The 17666-nt window shown below is 53.0% G+C and overlaps 1 long non-coding RNA gene across 1 annotated transcript; it reads left to right on the plus strand.

Moving 5' to 3' along the window:
* Positions 1-3: 3 nt before the first annotated feature.
* LOC149351489 (uncharacterized) lies at positions 4-12972 on the plus strand. The gene is made up of 2 exons (XR_016290605.1): positions 4-398; positions 12576-12972. It is a non-coding gene; the product is annotated as an uncharacterized LOC149351489 (long non-coding RNA).
* Positions 12973-17666: the final 4694 nt, after the last annotated feature.

Here is a 17666-nt window from a genome sequence, read left to right on the forward strand (position 1 = left end):
CGCAGTCCGCGCAGCAAGCGCTCAGCCTCCCGCTCCCGACGCTCGCAACGCGGCGCTACGGACGCTAGCGTCGTCATCGTGGTCGTCAGCCTCACGCGTGCTGTCTTCTCTCGGGCACGTCGCGGAAAACGGTCGACACGCGAAGTGTCCGCGCCCGGATGCTCTCCCCGCTGCGCCCAGGATACTGTCTTGGTTGGTGATGCGCACGGACGGCACCCTCGCCGGTCGGCACGCTCTCCGGGATGGGCTTCCCTGCAAGGGCGTTGGTTTATCGCGAGCGAGGTATGGAGTTCTTACTGTGAGTCAAACCCAGGTAGGAACTTCATACCATGCTCGCGATGGAATGCAACTCAGTCGACACTCGCCGCCAGCCCAGCGTCAGCGATGCCAACGCCGAGGTGAGTCACCGCACGTCCAGCGGGCTGGCTTCTTTGGCATGGGAGTCGCTTCGCGATCGCTCGCCTCTGCCAGTCACGGCCGCGCGGCTGGCAGGCCGGAGCGCGGGCACGAGATGCACGAGGCGGGCCCGCCGTTCCTGTCCGCTGACGCGGCGAGGAACGGCGCCCGAAACGCACACGAGGCCGAGCGGCGCCGCGCTGCAGCGCTGCTAGGCCTAGCGCCGCCGCTGCACGGTGAAGCACGCTTCAAGGCAACCGAGGGGGAAAGGCGTTGCGAAAGGAATTCTCGTCTTGCATCTCGCTAGATTAATCGGAGGCCGCCCGGAGGGGCAGGAAACAGCTTCTTACACGGGCGAGGAGGCTCCCCGAGGAGAGCGGAGAAAGCAAAAAATACCTCGCCCAAAACGTGTTTCCTTCTCAGTCGGGGCCGAGCGACCAACACGACAGCAGGAAAGCGTTGCGCGAAACGAAGAGGCCAGGGAAGGCGCGCGGCCTCGTTTGTCGTCGTTTGGCGCCCAGATGCCCCCAGTGTCACACTAGAGGGGCGCGTGGCCCGGACCGAACAGCGCGCCAAGTTGCGGGCACCCCCATGGCCTCCGCCTATTGGGTGCAGGGGCCCGCGTCTTGTTTCGGCGCCGTGGAATTGTCTGTTCATTTCCTTAAATGGACAGATAATATCATGGCCTTTGAGCGTAATGAGCGAGGAGCATGATCTTTGCAGCGCTTTGTTCGTAGCAGTCTGAATGTGTCATGGAATTTTGCTGCGTCATCGGTACCGGATCGTGTCTGAAATAATTGTCGACGTTCGGCGCCAGAAATGCTGCTTTGCAGTGCCACTTCGTTGATGTCGCTGTCGAAGGGCCGGGTAATATTTTTGTTCGAGCCAAAGCGACACATCTGTCCACAAAGACTAGAAATCTTTGAATCAAGCACCATATACAGCTCCGCGTGCGTGCATCGAAACACCAGCAAAGTTGCGCGCATTCAAAAAGCACCTTTAGAGCAAATAACTCTACACTCAGCAGAACAGCGGGGCTTAAAATCTTTTCGCTAATGTGGGCTCATCCGATTTTGGCGGCATAAGTTCGAAAGATAAACAGCGCTGAAACCAGGCGCATTTGCTCACGTAAATAAGTAAGCCCACGTGCCCTGCTGCCTTCTTTTCAGCCGTGTGCAAAATAAAGTACTTGCTACCTTGTTAATAACGTTCTCAGCATACTGACGATGTGATTGAGAGTAGCAGGCGTTTGTTGTCTGTGATAGGCTGATAGCTAAGGACAGTTACGTGTCATTGAGCATGCCGCCTGTTACGGATGCACCACCCAGTGGTAATTCCGTAATAGACGATGCTTATCTTGGCAACGTGCTTTTTTAGTAGCGTGAAGTGCGTTTGAAATCCTGGCGCTTTCGGCGTTAATCTGCATTTTTCTTCGCAACAGGTAGCCAGCTTCAGAAAGCTAGACCTCAGCATATGTCATGAACAGCCAATTCCTGCGAGGTGTGCATATACGTGTGGTATTCCCGCGCCTGGGCTTAGGAAAACCAAGCAGGCGCACCGAGCCGTCGTTTGGCAGTGGAAGCGCTGTATAGTTATGGAGCACCAGAGAGTTGCTGTGCTGCCAAGGTCGGTATACAGTCGGTGCACAGCCGAAAGCCAGCTCACAAATCGCAGCGCACCCTCGGCTTTCGTCCAGAGCTCCTCAGTTGGCCACTCAGGTCACTACGATACGCCTTGAGCGAAAAGACATATTCTGAAGTGCCGGCCGAGCATCGCGTTCATGACCCGTGTATGGTACCAGGCGTCGTTGAAATGAGACCGCCCCGAACTGGAGGGTGATATGCACGGCTTCATAGAAGACGTGCATCCTGTAAGAGATATTTGACAGAGCCTTTCGACTCGTCGCCTCCAGCATCGAATCGGCTTGAAAACCATCCTGTCGAAGGACAGTTCCAAAATGTCGTCACGTGCATGTGCGATGAGGCGAATGCAACAGCATTATAAGACGTCATTTTTGCGTATCTATGACAAGCAATTCGGGGAAGGCGTCAAAACGAGAACCGGCTGATGCATTTCGGTCCACTAGTGAATTAGGGAAGGCGCGGAAAATGCCGTCTCATCAAATTGTGGGGCAACCGCGTTTTCACAGACGCTGTTTTGTTTGTCTACTATGTGCGGGCGACCAAAGGAGGCGACATCGCTTTGGTTAGGTCCCATGAGGGGTCACTTTGTAAACCTATGAACCGAAAAACACTCTTCCTTTGTTTTCTGTGATGACTCCTATAATGTTCACACGTTCCGAGGTACAGTTTTAGTTTTGCAGGCTAGGAATTGTTAACCATCATTTAATAGCCTGGACTGTTCACTACCTCTCCAGTGACAACGAAACTTTACATGTTGAACATTCTTCGGGCGTAGCTTCTTGTCCTCAGAAGCTTGTCAGAATGCTTGCCTCCAGCAGGGAAACGTAACAAGCTAAAAAACGTCAGCCGTTTCGAGAGCTATACGAACATGTCCGAACTTAGCCTATTGAATACAAGTGGCATGTCTCAGAGCTTGCAGCGAAACAGCTACGCACAGAAAGCACTAATCTATAAATGCTGTGTCGGTGGGCAATAGGGTTCCGTTACCCGTTCTGTCTTTATTCTTAAAGCGGATAACACAGCGTCATAGTATGGGGACTGACAGGTGATGGCGGGCAGCCCTCGTGGGGTGTGTTTACGCACTTACTAAAAATAAACTCAGCGGAGCAAAAGTTTGCAGCTCCACGCGGGCCCAAAAAGGCACGATTGTTTCGTACTTGCAAGGAGTTGCTTTGGAGTGGAGCACAGAGAGAGATGAGTGTTCCAGGAGCCATGACGATGGCTAGCCGGGTGGTTGCAAGAGCCATGCTTGCGTTCTTTGCTGGTGTATCTCTTCCCCGTGAATCGATTTCGCACATGGCTTGGGTCTTTCCAACTCCACTTACCTGACAACGCCTCAGTGGTATGTCGTTTATGCACAAGGAGTACCCCTCTCGTTCGGGCAGACAGCGAGGAACAATATTTGTAGAGCGTCCGAACGCCGGCCTCACTGGCGACATGGACGAGCAAGCAGTGCCTGTTAGCGACGCCCCACATTCACTGAAAAAGTTCATACTGCACCAGTCTGCGTCTGACCAGCATGGGGGTGAGACGCAGGTTGCAAAAGTACACCAACCTTTTTCCTAAACATTTCATTTTGTTAGCAGTCATGCTACTGCCGTGTCCTGCAAAATTTTTATATGCGCTCTAAAGTGACGTAGAGCTGCTTGTAGAGCATAGCGCCAGCACGGGGAAGACAGTCGGAGTAAGACATTCAATATAAAGCGATCTTTTATTATTATTCAGAATATGCTGTAGTTCCAACACTAGATTTCCAAGTGCCAGCACCTACGCGAGTCAAATTCTATGTTCCTGTGATCTGTTCATAGATGCAACATGACAAAAGCTAATTGCAAACATTTCGCTCGATTTATCGCATTCCCTGCCCACGAACTGCAAAGTACGAAGGTGGTAAAGTTTGAAATCATGCTAGGCTAAGCACGTTAACAATTCGTTGTCCTCGACTAATCTCGCTGTTTAACGCTGTCATTCACGCGCCATGTATCGATATAATGATCCATTTGATCAGTTATCTCGTCTTCAAATAAGAAGCAGCGTAACTTATTCATCGAGACACTAACGTGCCGCACTATTTTTTCCTCATCTATTGAATGCTTTTTATGCAAACGTAGTATTATTTTTCACATGACGCTTACGCATAGTGAAAGGTGTCTTAGGAGCTGCTAGAACGTTTAACACGGTATTCCTGTTGGCATTTTATTTAATGTGTTCTCACCTTTTATTGTCATTTACGCCAGCGCTTGAAATGTCAGTGGGTAAAAAACTCAATTCATAGCAGGCCGGCGAAGTTCATTTCGCCTGAATACAACGCGGCGGCCAGTCAGCTATCCATCTAGTCGCTAAGAATCTTGTTAACAGAATATTGCACAGAACTGCATGTCAAGTGCGTGGTTTTTTTCTTGAGGGCCTCGCATATACGTGCTATGTGACATTGTAAAGTGCGCCCTGCAAACATCAGTGTCTTCACCCTTCGTTTCACCCACCGCAATATCACTTGGCCGACGTATTCGCGGCCCGGCTCTGCCACACTGCGTCTCAGCACACGGGCTTCCAGTCAAGGGTCTCTGCAAAGCGGCCGCGACAACCAGAGCGCTCGCGACGGTGCCTCTCGCAGTGTTCTGTGGCGCTTATTGTCGCTGTTTCGATTTGCTCTACGGGAGGCGAGTGCCTGAAATGGAATGAGAGATTTCGTGCGTGCTGTTTCGTGTACAACACATGTCGCCTTTTTACACATACGCGTTTATATTACTGCACGCGAACATCGCGTCAGCTTACACGCGTAGGTTGAAAGCATGAAGGAAAGAAAAGGCACCATATTTTACTGTAGACTAAAACAGCCAGCGCAAATCAGGCATCGAACCCATCAGTGTCCATAATAATGCGCCGTTTGCTGCGGTGGTCACTTACGGGACACCGAAATGTTGCTCTTGCAAGAAGACAAAATGCGCACGCTTGTCATCACGTTTGCTCTTTACGCGTGCTGAAATGAACAGTTTTCTGAGCTTCATTCTCACACCTTCCTTCGGAATTGAACTATTCGTATTACGTTTGGCAATAAAACGAACTGGGATCTGCGATTTCGCTTAAAAGCAACAGTTCGTCGTCACTTGTCTTCAAACTTTCAACATACCGCTGCCAGATGTCGCTGATTGTGCTAAGACAGATGTCGCTAATCGCTGGAAGCTTTAGGGTATAAGAATAGCCCTGGTGCAGTTAATTTGCGGGAAAGAGAAATGGGTATCAAGAGCTTGGATCATTGGTGGAAGAGAACGAGACAGGGGACTGATGAGCGAGAAAGAAGTCATAGAACTACTGTCAAGGTGACAGCTGTCACCGCCTGATCCAAAGGGGAAGCCTACAAACAGCTACGCAGTTATCAATCTCACATGGCAGTCTGCCTTGCCGAAAATTACCTCGACACGCATAATCTGTTGCATTCTTCCATTTCGGCTGCAGGCGAATGTATTGTTCTTGTTCCGAGCATCGAGTTTTTGCATGCACTTTTGCTCGAAGATTCCACCTTTCGGTTGCTCTCGAGGAGTTCTTGCGCGTATATCGAAAACCTGAATGAGTGAACCAGTAATGTCGGTGGGCTCAAGGCCTTTCTGTCCGTCTGTTTTACTCTTTTTCTCTTTGCGTTGAAAGCGCTACGTCCAAGGTGACTAGGGGCACATGTCATCAGGAACAGTGCCATTCAAGGTGCCCCAGGTTTTCGCCTAGTTTCATGGCCCTAAAGGCGGGGGTTGGCGTCCAGGCTTAACGTCCAGAATAAAATATCGCCTCAGTGCAGCAGCAATGACGGCTGCTCTGTCTTTGGTGCTCATTCCCGCAGCTCCTGTCGAAGGAGTCACCACCAGTGATACCAGTCAGCTCATTGCCAGAGCCAGGGGTTCTGCGCTACTTCACGCTACTGCGCGGATGACAGTTTAGAACAGCTGAATTCACTTCAGGCAAATTTCTGTGGAGTCACTCTTGTATGCAATGAAAGTGAGATCGTACATGACGCTCCAGATAACGACATGTGTGCTTCTCCTGCAAGACGGTTATCTTGCAGTGAAGCTCGCTTGGTGAGGTGGTTAGGTAAGAGCGGTAAGATGTGTACTACCTCAGGGTGTCAAATTTCGGCTCACTTCGATGCCTACGGATGCTAGTGACTGTGCGGTGCCCAGAATTGCAGTTCGGTACGCCATGTTTTCGGGATCTTGTGAGAACTTGGTAAACGCGAGACAGCTAAGGAATGGTGACCTCGGATAAGCGGACGGCTCACACGCAGCGCAAACATAAACATTAGGCGTCGAGTAGCATAGGAATCACCGACATATTTATTGGGCAGTGACAGAGGGACAGAAAGAAGGAAAACAGGGAAGTTAACGAGGAGAGCATTCCGGTTGGATTTGTACAGCAACCTCTCCATCAAACGTTTTTAGTGAACAGCCTGTACAAACAGAACTGATTACATTCGCGTTATACAAACTAAGGTTTCTCGCGAGAAAAAGATAGGAAGGACATGCATACAAACGCATGTGCAGAGTACGGATTGTTTAATGTGCGATAAGAGAAGAGTGGAGGCTAGCGGTAGGCTACTGTGTGCATGAGCTAGCGAAGTGCCCGTGTTTGCTGTTGTTTTGTAAATGAAAATGCCAGAGTTCTTACTGCATCCGCTGCAGGCCTTTTTTTTTCTCGCCTGCCTTTTTTGTGGCTTGGTGAGAAAGGCCCAGTAACGCCGAAGCAAAACAGACAGTATGGGGTATGTGGTGTCCGCATAGTGGATTTATCTGTCTTAAACTTGTGTGGTGCATGGCCCCTGTTTGCCGAAGCGTGGTGTCCACTATGTTCCATATAATGGGCGTTAAAGTTGTCTCTGAGTGCAAACAGTACGCACCCTAACTTTCAGCTGGGGCCAATACGTGTGACATCGGGGCGCTTTGTTCGGACACAGAAGCACGCTTTCAATAGCGTCAGCGGACATAATAGGCTTTTAGAAATAGGGTGACCCCATCGGTTAGGGGAATAGCGGGATGCCACTTCGCAGGACAGTAACGCCATTAAGGTTATTTTCCTGCGCATGCCCACTGGTGCCGCGCTATTCCCCTTTGCCCCTAACCGATATATGGTCACTTTATTCTGAAAGCCCCTAATCTGAATGCTCCTCGCTATAGTATACCATCCGCACCGAGGCAGCGCTAGCCTCCTTCCGCAGCAAGAAAAGCCTCTAGCGGCGAGGTCATTAAAGGGCGCCTGCTCTGTACCACGCGGTACCGCAATGGTGCTCTGACGCAGCTCAGCTCAAGCCAAGTTCTACGCTAGGGAACAAATGGCGGTGCAACGTGACTGCATGCACTGAAATCTCGATTAGTGATCTCCGGCACGGCCAGCTCTCTTCGTACTCCGGCGTCGCCACGTCTCGTAGGGAAAAATCAACCACCCCAAAGGGAAGCGTGACAGCGCGCGATGGAGCAGAATCGGCGAGAGTGGACTTGCTCCGGTGGCTTTGGCGCGAATGCTTGTGTACACCACTTCGGCGCAGGTTCGTCGGGCGCGTCCATTCGACAGCATGCCGTAGCGATCTATAGTGTGGTGTACGGTGCAAACGAAGTGTCACTGTTTAAACTTTACCCTGCAGAAGGCCCGTTGAAGGTGTCATATCACAAAATCCCGCTAAAAGGCAGCCATAAGCACTGCAGCATTGCAAGTGCAAAGCGTATAACGTTTCAGAAATAGCTAGGAATACACTGTTTGCACAAATATACGTAGGAAAACCTAATGCACCTAACTGTATTTTGTAGGGTCGGGTAAACATAGTCAGTCAAGGCTGAATGGTGAGCCTGTTGGTAATTCATGTTCGAAAGGGTAATTACCAGACAACAAAAAACGATGATCCGTAGCGCATGCGTTAAAGGAAATTGACTTTTTTTTTTTTCAGTTATCATACGTAGACCTGTCCTGGCTTGGCGCACACGTGACTGCTACTTGGCGGTCTGTTTTCAATAAAAACGTTCACTTGCATACAGACTGTGTCCTGAGCTATTTTATGTTGTGTGTGCGCCTTTTTTTGGCGGGCAGTAATGCTTTTTAGCAAACTTGCTCGTGTCAGGCGACGAGCTGCTCCAGGCTGCGGTAATGGCTGTGGCAATCTTCCAGCTAGATAATCCGCAAAAATCGCGTGCAGAAGACGCCCACACTGACTTCCTTTACACCGCAGCGCTCTCGCTGACGCATGTGCGCACAGCCAGTGTCACACCCGAGCGCTACCGTGCAAAACAATATTACCATGCGGCCGTCCCGCAACGCTGCCTTTTTCCACGCGCACGATGAAGACTTTCTCTTCACGCCGACAGTCAGTGACGGGAGATGGGAGGAGAAGGCCCTCGTTACAAAACAGCGCAGTGTTTCACATTCAGTGGGTTTCGGCTCCAACAACAGGCCAGAGCGTGAAAGCGCCGAGAGGGAGCTAGTGCATCGCATGCAGCTGCGGACAAAAAAAAACTAAGCGGAGCAGCGGCTACAGAGTGCATATGCAGCCGCGCTAACGTGAAGCCGGCCCGATCAGGCAGCAGGGGTCGTTTTCGCCGCCGCACAACAAAGCTATCGATCCCTATTTGTCCGTAGGAGGCAACAGTGGAGTTTCGATGGCGCCCGGGGGCAGTGTTTTAGGCGATGCCGCTCAGGGGGGTGACCGCTCCTAGTTAACGAACTGCAGCGAGCCGAGCTTTAGCAGCGGCCTCTGTGGGAGGCCGGGCCTGACTTAGCGCTCTAGTGCAGCGGCTGCTTAACCGACGGTAGTGCGCTTCTCCTCCTTTTCTTTTTTTTTTTTTCACAGTAGACGCGCATGCAGAGGGGAACTATTCGTGATTGCAGCGCCGGACTCGCTACAGGCGATGCACCGGTCGAGGCTGTTGGCTTCCCGTCCCTTGCAGGCACGCGCAGCTGACGCACTCGAAAGAGGCGCTGTCAGGAACACCGCCGCTAGCGCCAACGATCGTTGCCTGTTGGAAACAGATTAAACCTTTCCCAGAGTAGAGCACCTAAGGCGTTGCCGTAGCAGCAGGCGTCGACAGCGAGTGCGCAGAGTGCATTTTTGCTGTCCGCTCCGCCCTCGCGCCTCGGCTAATTTTGACTGAAGTTTTTTTGACCAGCGAAGGCTAGATTTGTTGGGCTGCTAAGTTGCGCGTTTCTTATTATACAGAAAAAAAGCAAGGACGGACCGTTGACCGTGTGCGTAATTCTGCCCGCACTTCCCTCTTCCACCCTCGCAACAGTCGTGCTGTCAGTCAGCCGCTGGCTGGCTGCAAGCGAGCCGTCCTTCATGCTAGACGCGCAAGCCTTTTGGCGGGCATTTCACGTTGCAAGGATAAACGACTTTCTGTTCATTTCTGCAAAGTACATCTCATTCAGTTTTTATTGGAGGACCCGACCCTGCCGCTGTTCTGCGGCGGATCTTTTCGCTCATTTGCGACTCGCAAGCTAGCCATTAATTTCCGTTATTCAGTTCGCGGACTTGATCCATTAATATTAGGTTACTAAATAGAAAGCACGCCTGTCGAATAAAGAAAGTAAAGTGACTATCAAGGATCCAGATAGTAAACCAGGAGGACTGATTTCAAGGTTTTGGAACGTTTTCTAGAGCTGAGATGACTTTCATTGAGGTGGCATTGAATGCAGCAAGGCAGGCTCACAGCCTTGTCCTCTTAGGAACAGCACTGCGCCGCTCCGCGAAGCGAGTTCTTCCATTCACAGCTCTGGTGGGCACGACTTCGCGTGCATCCAACCGTGCATCCAACTCGCAGCTCAGGATCACATATATCTGGCAAGTACGCTTCTACCCTCACCGCGGTGAAGGAACTACCGGAATTATTCTTTTCCTTCGAAATGTCTACGGAATTCGCCAGCTTCGTTCGTATCGAGGTGCATTAATTTTAACAGAGTACACTGTGGGGCCAGTTGGTCATACATAATCTGAACGAACAAACGCTACGTTTGTTCGTTCAGATTATGCATTAATTTGGCAGCAGTAATCTGGACAGTGAGCGTTCAAAATATCGCTACTGTTTGTCGAAAAGTGGAAGTATAGGGTTGAACCCGACTGCGCCGGTTTCAGAACGGCTAGCGACATTTTGCCGCGTCAGCTTGTCAAATGTAAGCGCTTTGACAAAGGTAGGTCCCTGGAGATTCTTTCCGAGGCGCTTCGATTCAGCCTTCCTTCCTTTCCACGTTGCAAACAGCTAGTTATCGGTTCCTCTACCTTGAGTTTGGAAGTTAATGGCAAGGGTGCGTACAGTGACGAAGGCAGTACTGGCCTGCTTTATCGACCACTCGTTACGACACACTGTCGCCTCGCAGCGGGTTCCGCCGCGCGCGGGAAGAGCGGTAGCCGCGGACGGCCGGATGCGCGTGCACGGCACGTCTGCTGCTGCTGCCTCGGGTTACAGCTGCGAGCCGCGTCGATTCCTGCTATGCGATCGGCCGCCGTGTGTTGGCTGTGCCGCCTTTGTCGTGCCGCAGTCATCGCCTGTTGTCTTCCCCTTCCGCCCAGCGGTGGCCTTCTGTCGGCGCCAGCAGCAGCTGCGCACAGATGCGCCCCTGCTGGCGAGAATGCGCCGCGGATGCCTCCCACCTCTGATCTTTGTGCATCGCGATCTTTCCTTTGTGAACGTCGCCTGGCTGACACGGCGCGCCGGGGCGGTGCCCGCACGCGTTCGGCGCGGCATTTGGGGCCGCTCGCCCGGGATTTGAAGAAAGGGTATACTCCGTAATAGTGTCCACGAGCCGGGATCGGACAGTTTTTTTTTTTTTTTCGCCGCGATCATTCGTTTGTGGTTTGATTTGGCGACGCCGAATACCTTCACCGTGACCGTATTTTCGGACCTTCTGCCGCAGAGTCGAACCGTTCTGGAAAGCAGAGAGATGCATCTGTGCGGGCCGGCGGCATTCTCCCGAATTAACTCGCTTTATAGCGACGCGGTCCACGTGTCTGACCGGCGAGTTCTTGTGCTGCGACAGAGAGAGGGCCGCCCTATCTCTGCTCGGACAGAGGGGTGCGGCGACGCTGGCGGAGGAAGCTCGACCCCATCTGATCGGACGAACCAGTTCCCTGAGCGGCCGCCCCGGGGAGAGCCTCGGGGCCGGCGGCCTTGGTCCAGATAGGGGCGCGCGCGTGCCCGGAGAGGGCTGCCTTGGTCCAGGGCGTCTAACAAATGACTCCGGTCGCCAGAACAAAGAGGCCCGTCGCCCAGCAGCACGCGCGGGCTGAAGCCAACTGCTTGGCCGCGGCGCGCGTGCGGGTTGAGCGATGACAGAGGTGGAGGTGTTCCGTGCGCCCAGCGGGCCTCGCTTTGCGACCGCCCGCTGCGCGAATCGGCCGCGCCGAAGCGACCCCGCCAAGGAGGCCGTCGGCGAAATTCTACGTTGGCGTTGTCGTGCTCCCGCGCACGTATGCCAGCGAGGCGCACATTAACGCCGTTCGAGCCTGTCTTCCGCTGTCGCTGGCAGCGTGTGTTCTGTTGGGCATCAAACCGTGCAGTAGCGCCGCGATAACCGCTCAAATGTTGTTCTGTGTCTCGAATAATATACACGAAAGGAGGTAAATAATGATCACCGGTGCTTTTGAGGCTCAAATGGCCTTGTGACGCCGTCCGACAAGAGCTTTGCTTCGCTCTGGTCGATCAAATATATACGCCCTGAGAAGCTTCCCCGCGCGGGACGGCGCCGCGCACCAGTCGCAATGGCTTCCCGGCGACAGCGCCTCTCCCGCGATAACCACGAGAGCCGTGGCATTTCGCAACAGCGGCGATACATCGTATAGAAAGAAGCCCTTGCGTCGCATTGTTACAAGTGAGGCGGGAGCGCACACATGTGACAGTCGACTGGTCGGATGCTCCAGACGCGTTCCGTCACCACGGGAAAAACAGGCGCGCGCTTCAGGCCGCGCACTTGCGTGTGCGGCGCAGCCTCGCAGTTTCCGGCCCCGCGATGTGGGGACGCGCAGCTGCGCACAGCAGGTATACCCGATCGCGACAGACGCTAAGCGCTGCGCTTCTATGCTCTTATCACGTCGTGGCTTGTACAAACCGCTCTTCGCAGTCGGGGCGTATTTCTTTTTTTCTTCCTGATGTTGGAACTGTCCCTATATTCGCCTGGTGCCGGCTTATTTCTCGCCAAAACCACCTGAAAGACATTACGAAATAGACTTCGCTATACTTGTTCTGTAGTGCTGCCAAGGTGGGACGTATATTTCCGCGCTCTAGCTAATAAATTAAAAAAAATGACGACGGTCAGGTACCAGCGCTGAAGTCCTGATTTCCTTCGTCTACACAGCATAAATCGGGCAACGTTGCATCTTCCTCCAACACAGCGGATGCTTACGCCTAATTCAGAGCTTGAAACTGTTTATAGCTTGATAACAGTGTGCGCGCGATATCTATTTTTCACGTACACAGGGCTTTTTTGCGTCCGTGTTTATTTCGTTTGTCTCTTTCTTTTTTTCATTGTACAATAACGGCACGTGTCTGCTTTCCTTCTGGTTTCTTTTTTCCTTAGGTATCCGCCGACCGAGTGGTGGGGCGTGCGTGAGCGTTGCTGTGTGCGCGGATGCATGGACGTCATCGTCAGTCATCTTCTCGTAGGCCCCCTCGATAGGCCGTGCCAGCCGACAGGGCGCCTTCGTTAGGTTCCAGGCATGCGCATGAGCCGCCGTTGCGTGCCCTGCTAAAGTCTGGCGCCACGGAGTTGAACTGCAGGCTGTGCCTCGGCCGCATGGTTGCTCTCGGTGGGGACACCCTGGCAGCCGCCACAGGAAGGTGGCCGTCGTTCGCTACATATCGCATTAATTTACTTCAGAGTCGATAGGCAGGCTGTCGTTGACAGGTAGGTATGTTCTGCATTTTCGCCCATTCGCGTGTTCAAAGACAATAAAAGGGTATACAGTGAAACCAAACTGTGCACACATCATTTCGTCACGAGACCCGGTCGTGCTGGAAATTCCGGCATGCTTTTTTTTTATTCTTATTTTTTTGTTGTTGTATTGTGTCTGAGGAGCTCGATCGCCAACTGATCGGTCAGCGCTTGGCGTTGTGTGAATTCGAGCGCGTGATTTGGTCTTGGCACTGTCTTCCCGCGATGGGACACTGCTGCACACTGCCCGCAAAGCCGGTCTCCTCGGCGGGATGCATGCATCCTCCCCTTCTTAACCTTTTCACCACGACCCTCGTACGCCACCTTTGGCTACAGCGCAGTACCCAGTCCGATCTAGCTGCCTTTTTCCTGGCTGTTATATGCGCTTTGAGGAACTCTCCTTTTCTCTTGCAGTCCGGTATTTATGAGGGCGAAGTACCGAAGCCGAACAAAGGAAGCGGGCTAGTGCGTACCGGGCGACGTTGGCGCGGCGTGCAGGTTTACGGCGGGACTTCCTCTGCGATTTTTCAGATAGGTGTCGTCTAGAAATACATTTTCTGGCCTGTGTGCCTCCAGCTGCTTTTGTGAGAGCCGCGCCGGAAATGACTACGTAGCCGACCTTCTAATATGTAACCCTGTCATGAGGGCGCTTGTAATCGCGGTGTAGTCAACGCTGCAGGCCGACCACTGCGCGCAGTCATTTTCGATCGAGCTTGACATTGATCCTGCTCGACCGAACCATTCCTCGTTAATCGCGTTCAAAATTCTCGAGCACGATCTGACGCTGCTGTCGCTGGCATTGAGAGACTCCAAACGGAAATAAAGATCGAAATTGACTGCACAGATAACATTGCAAATGTTCATGATAACGCTTCACAGTGTATTAACAAAGAAGTTCCTGTTTCTATTTGCGGGTAAATTTCCACATACTGTATATGTCCGCAGCCTCGACTGCATGTAAATTTTAACCTTCAGACGAGCAGTGCTTTCTCGCGCCTTCCAAGCTATTGCTCTCTTTTCTTCAGATATAAAACGCAAAAAAGCTCTTCTCTACTGAACACATGTTGTACTTTATTTTACAGCTATAAATTACACCTCTGGTTCAATGCAGTTCAGCAGAGGTCGACTTCAGCGAGCCTGTGTCATATATTGAAGGTGGGGTGTCATATATTGACGTTTGTCGGAGCCAGAAAACGCGCTGTTAAAAGCGACGGCGCGAAGTGACCCTCTGACGGGAATAACAAAATTACCGTTTGTTATTCCCAACTTTAGTACAGGAAGTGTAACCCACGAAGCCAGCCGCCATATTTCACCAATCGGAAGCAGTAAAACAGACTGCTTCGCTATTTCAGTCGGCTATGACTATAGCGGTAAATGTAACCAATCCATATAATCGTTATATTGAAACCACTTCTTGCTGGGCGAGTTGGTTCATGGTTTTAAATTCTCAATAAATTGGCTAACACAATAGACAGACACAGGAGACGAGGTTGAGGTTTGTGCCAGTCCCATCGACCTCGTCTCCTGTGCCTCTTTTGTGTTAGATCAGTTTGTTGTCGATGTAATCGTTAATTAACTTCGCTGAAGTGCCGCAGAAATTCACGTGCTCCGTAGCTCTGGAAAGAATAAATGTTTCTGCATCGCTCTATTTTAGAAAAAGAAAGTGTCTCATATCGCATATACTGCTGCAGTATTTGCTATAAAAATATCACCCTACTTGACACCCACCCATCTGAAGCCGCTGACTAAACAAAAAATTACAGCGGAAACAAGCTGGCCTCCAGTGCGCAATTCAATCTGCACCAAGCTCACGCGTGGGCGGTTTAAGAACGCTGCTCTTATGAGCTGTCGCTGCTGGCTTCTTGGAGGTCCGGCTTGCGCACCGCAGCGTTTATAGGCGCGACTGCAATGAATCCGCGCTATCCGCAACGCTACTATCGCTGTTCACATCACTCGCACCACGCCGCATGCTCCCGGATAGATTTCATCCTCTGACGGAGCATTTCGAGGAAATAGTGACGCCTCTGCGTGCTCTGTCCCATGCCTGCGGACTGCAGTCTGGCCGCCCAATTCTTCTGGCTGTACACGGGCATTCACGACGCGCACGCAGTTTCGTCTTCCACCGTTCCAGCCGTGCGCGAACCCTTCGGGAATGCACGGCTGTGCGGCGCTATTTGCTCGAAGCGTTAGCATCAACAGCGGGAGGAACGAAGGCCGTCCGCCGCCCACATAATCCTCCGTCGACGCCCGTTGAACGCCTGCCAAGTGCGGATCAGCTTGCCGCGCTGCGTGGAAGCCTGCATGCGCTTCGCGGAGCGCCGTGCCTCCAAGATGAGAAGGCTGCGCTGCGTCGTCGTTGCACTCGTGTGCAGGAAGACAGACTAGCCATGTCTGACTAAGCTTTCTTGGGAGACTGCTCCGCCGCCCTGAGGGTGCATCCTCCGGGTGGGTGATGGGCTACGCGCTACAGGTACTGTTGGCGTGTACTGAATAAGAGGGATTGATTACCCTTGTCGTGTGGTGGTATATACAAGAGTCCGTGGTACGACATCCACTCTGAAATCGCTTTTAGTACAAACTGTACCCGTTTATTTAGATGCCGACTGTTCAAGGGAAAAAGAAGGTAGCAGGATGAAGTAAATCCGCGCAGGACAGAAATACGCCCCAACTCCCGTCTAGGTCGTGTGTTTGATTTCCGACTTTAGCTTTTTAGTTCTAATAAAATGAGATTACAGTAAGGTATCGCAGGCCTGTAGGAAGCGTCAGATCGTTCCAACCGCAGCGGTATATTTGACACGAGCTCCTTTGATCTTGAGACTGACCCGACACTGCAGGCGTATCTCGCAGCTAAGCGAGTTAAAAGCTGCCCAAGGGGGCTCAGCGGAAACGCCCGGGCGAGGCCGCGGCATCTCTTCTTGCAGGGCGCTTTGGCGACGGAAAAAAAGGCGTGCGCCCTCGTTCGCCCTTCAGCCCCTCCGAGCGCCGAGCGGCTGTCTCGAATGACAGCGCGGCCCCGCTCAGGAAAGGGGCGAAAAGAAAACAGCAGCGGGCGGGGGGGCAAGTGCGATGGGCCCACTGGGGTTATGTAAAGATACCCGACCGCTACTTTCTCCGGCAAAGGCTCTCTCTGTGTGCCGTTACGCATGGGAACGGCCGGGGCCGCGGGCGGCTCCAAGGTCGGCGTTTTCTTCAGCCCCGCTTCAGTCCGCCTCGGCAGACGCCAAGTGCTATACGCGCGCCTTTTGTGCGACGAGCGAGGCTCCGTTAGGCGTTTCGCTTCCCTCATCCCTGCCTGGCGCCGCTGTCTCGAACCGCTTGTTATATGTGCCCTCGACGTCACAAACTCGAATGTCTGTGACTTATGTTCGTCCTGCTGCCGAAGCCTCGCGTGCACGTTGCTGCACAATGGGGCCACGACGGATGCCCACGGAGAGTGGCTGCTCCCCCCCGTTCTCTCCGTTGGCAAGGCTTCGCGACGATGCAGCTCATGTGTATGCGTGGCACACATATATGGCGGCACGCTCGTGAGGCGCAACGCCGGACCGCACAACAAACGCTGGCAAAGCAACGTGGGCGGCCTCGTTTGCAATTGGTGGAGGATGTTTTTCTCCCAGCTAGATAGCATTTGTCACAGAAACCTTTCGGCTTGGCTTACTTCACTTCCTCCGGTGCACGGTTCGTGTGTGTATTCGAGCGAGCGAGTGGCCATTTCTCGAAGGTGCTTGCAACTTTCTGACCTCGAGAGCTGCAAGCGTCCTTCCTTAAGCCAAGGCCGCACCTCTCACGCGTGACGAGGAAGACGAGTCCGCTTGCCGCTGCCGCGCGTCACGAACTTTGACCCCGAAATGATGCATTCGTTCTGGCTATCCTCCCGAGATACAATGTATGCAACGCTGGCGCCGAAGCTGCATTCATGCATGAGCATCGGATGTGCGCTTGGGCCCCGGCGAATGCAATGGCAAAACGAAGCGTTAATGCAAATAGCTGCTCAACAAGTCATAGCGGCCAGTCCTGCAGAAACAAGAAGCTATAGTCTCTGAAAGTTTGCTCGCGTTGGGCCTACACCTGTCAGCACGGCTTGCAGGAGGAATCACCGGTGAGTAGATAAAGAAAAGCCGCGCAAGAACGCGGCTAGAGGGTTAGATTACGGCTCCGCTGCCTGCACCGTCCTAACGCGCGCGTACTCCAGCAGGCGGGGCTGGGCGGCGTGGGCGCGTGCCTCTGCGGTGGTGGCGGCAGCCATGAGGGAGTCCTTGTCGCGCGCAACCTTCCCAGGCGATCACGTCGTGTCGGATCAGGGTCACAGCGGCGTTTCTCCGGGCCGACCTTGGGCCGCTCTCGCGGCTGGCAGGGCGCGCACACAATGCGCCGCTGGGAACGACGTCTTTGCCCCCCGCCCTTGCGCCGGGGGACCCAGGAACGGCCACCTGTCTCGGCCGCGCAACCTGGCTGCGCCTGCCGTCTCTTCCCAACGCCAGCTAGCGTTCGCTTTCCTTCAGAAAAAGGGGCCAATGAATCGCCTAGGGAAAAAACATGCACCATGCCAGCTTTGACTTGTCGGGAAGCGACCGAAAACCGCGTTAGACATTGGCGTACCTTTAACTCAACGTTTAAGGCTTAAGCACGCGCATCCTCGGACAAGATGCGCAGCTGCCACGGTAAACTTGAGCTCCGTGCCAGGGGCGTCTGCAGTGCCCGCACAGGAACGCAAGCCGAGCTCAGTCGGGAAGCATACAG

The sequence above is a fragment of the Amblyomma mixtum genome, chromosome 3, assembly GCF_055824585.1.
Source record: "Amblyomma mixtum isolate Tamu chromosome 3, ASM5582458v1, whole genome shotgun sequence".
NCBI classification, from domain to species: domain Eukaryota; kingdom Metazoa; phylum Arthropoda; class Arachnida; order Ixodida; family Ixodidae; genus Amblyomma; species Amblyomma mixtum.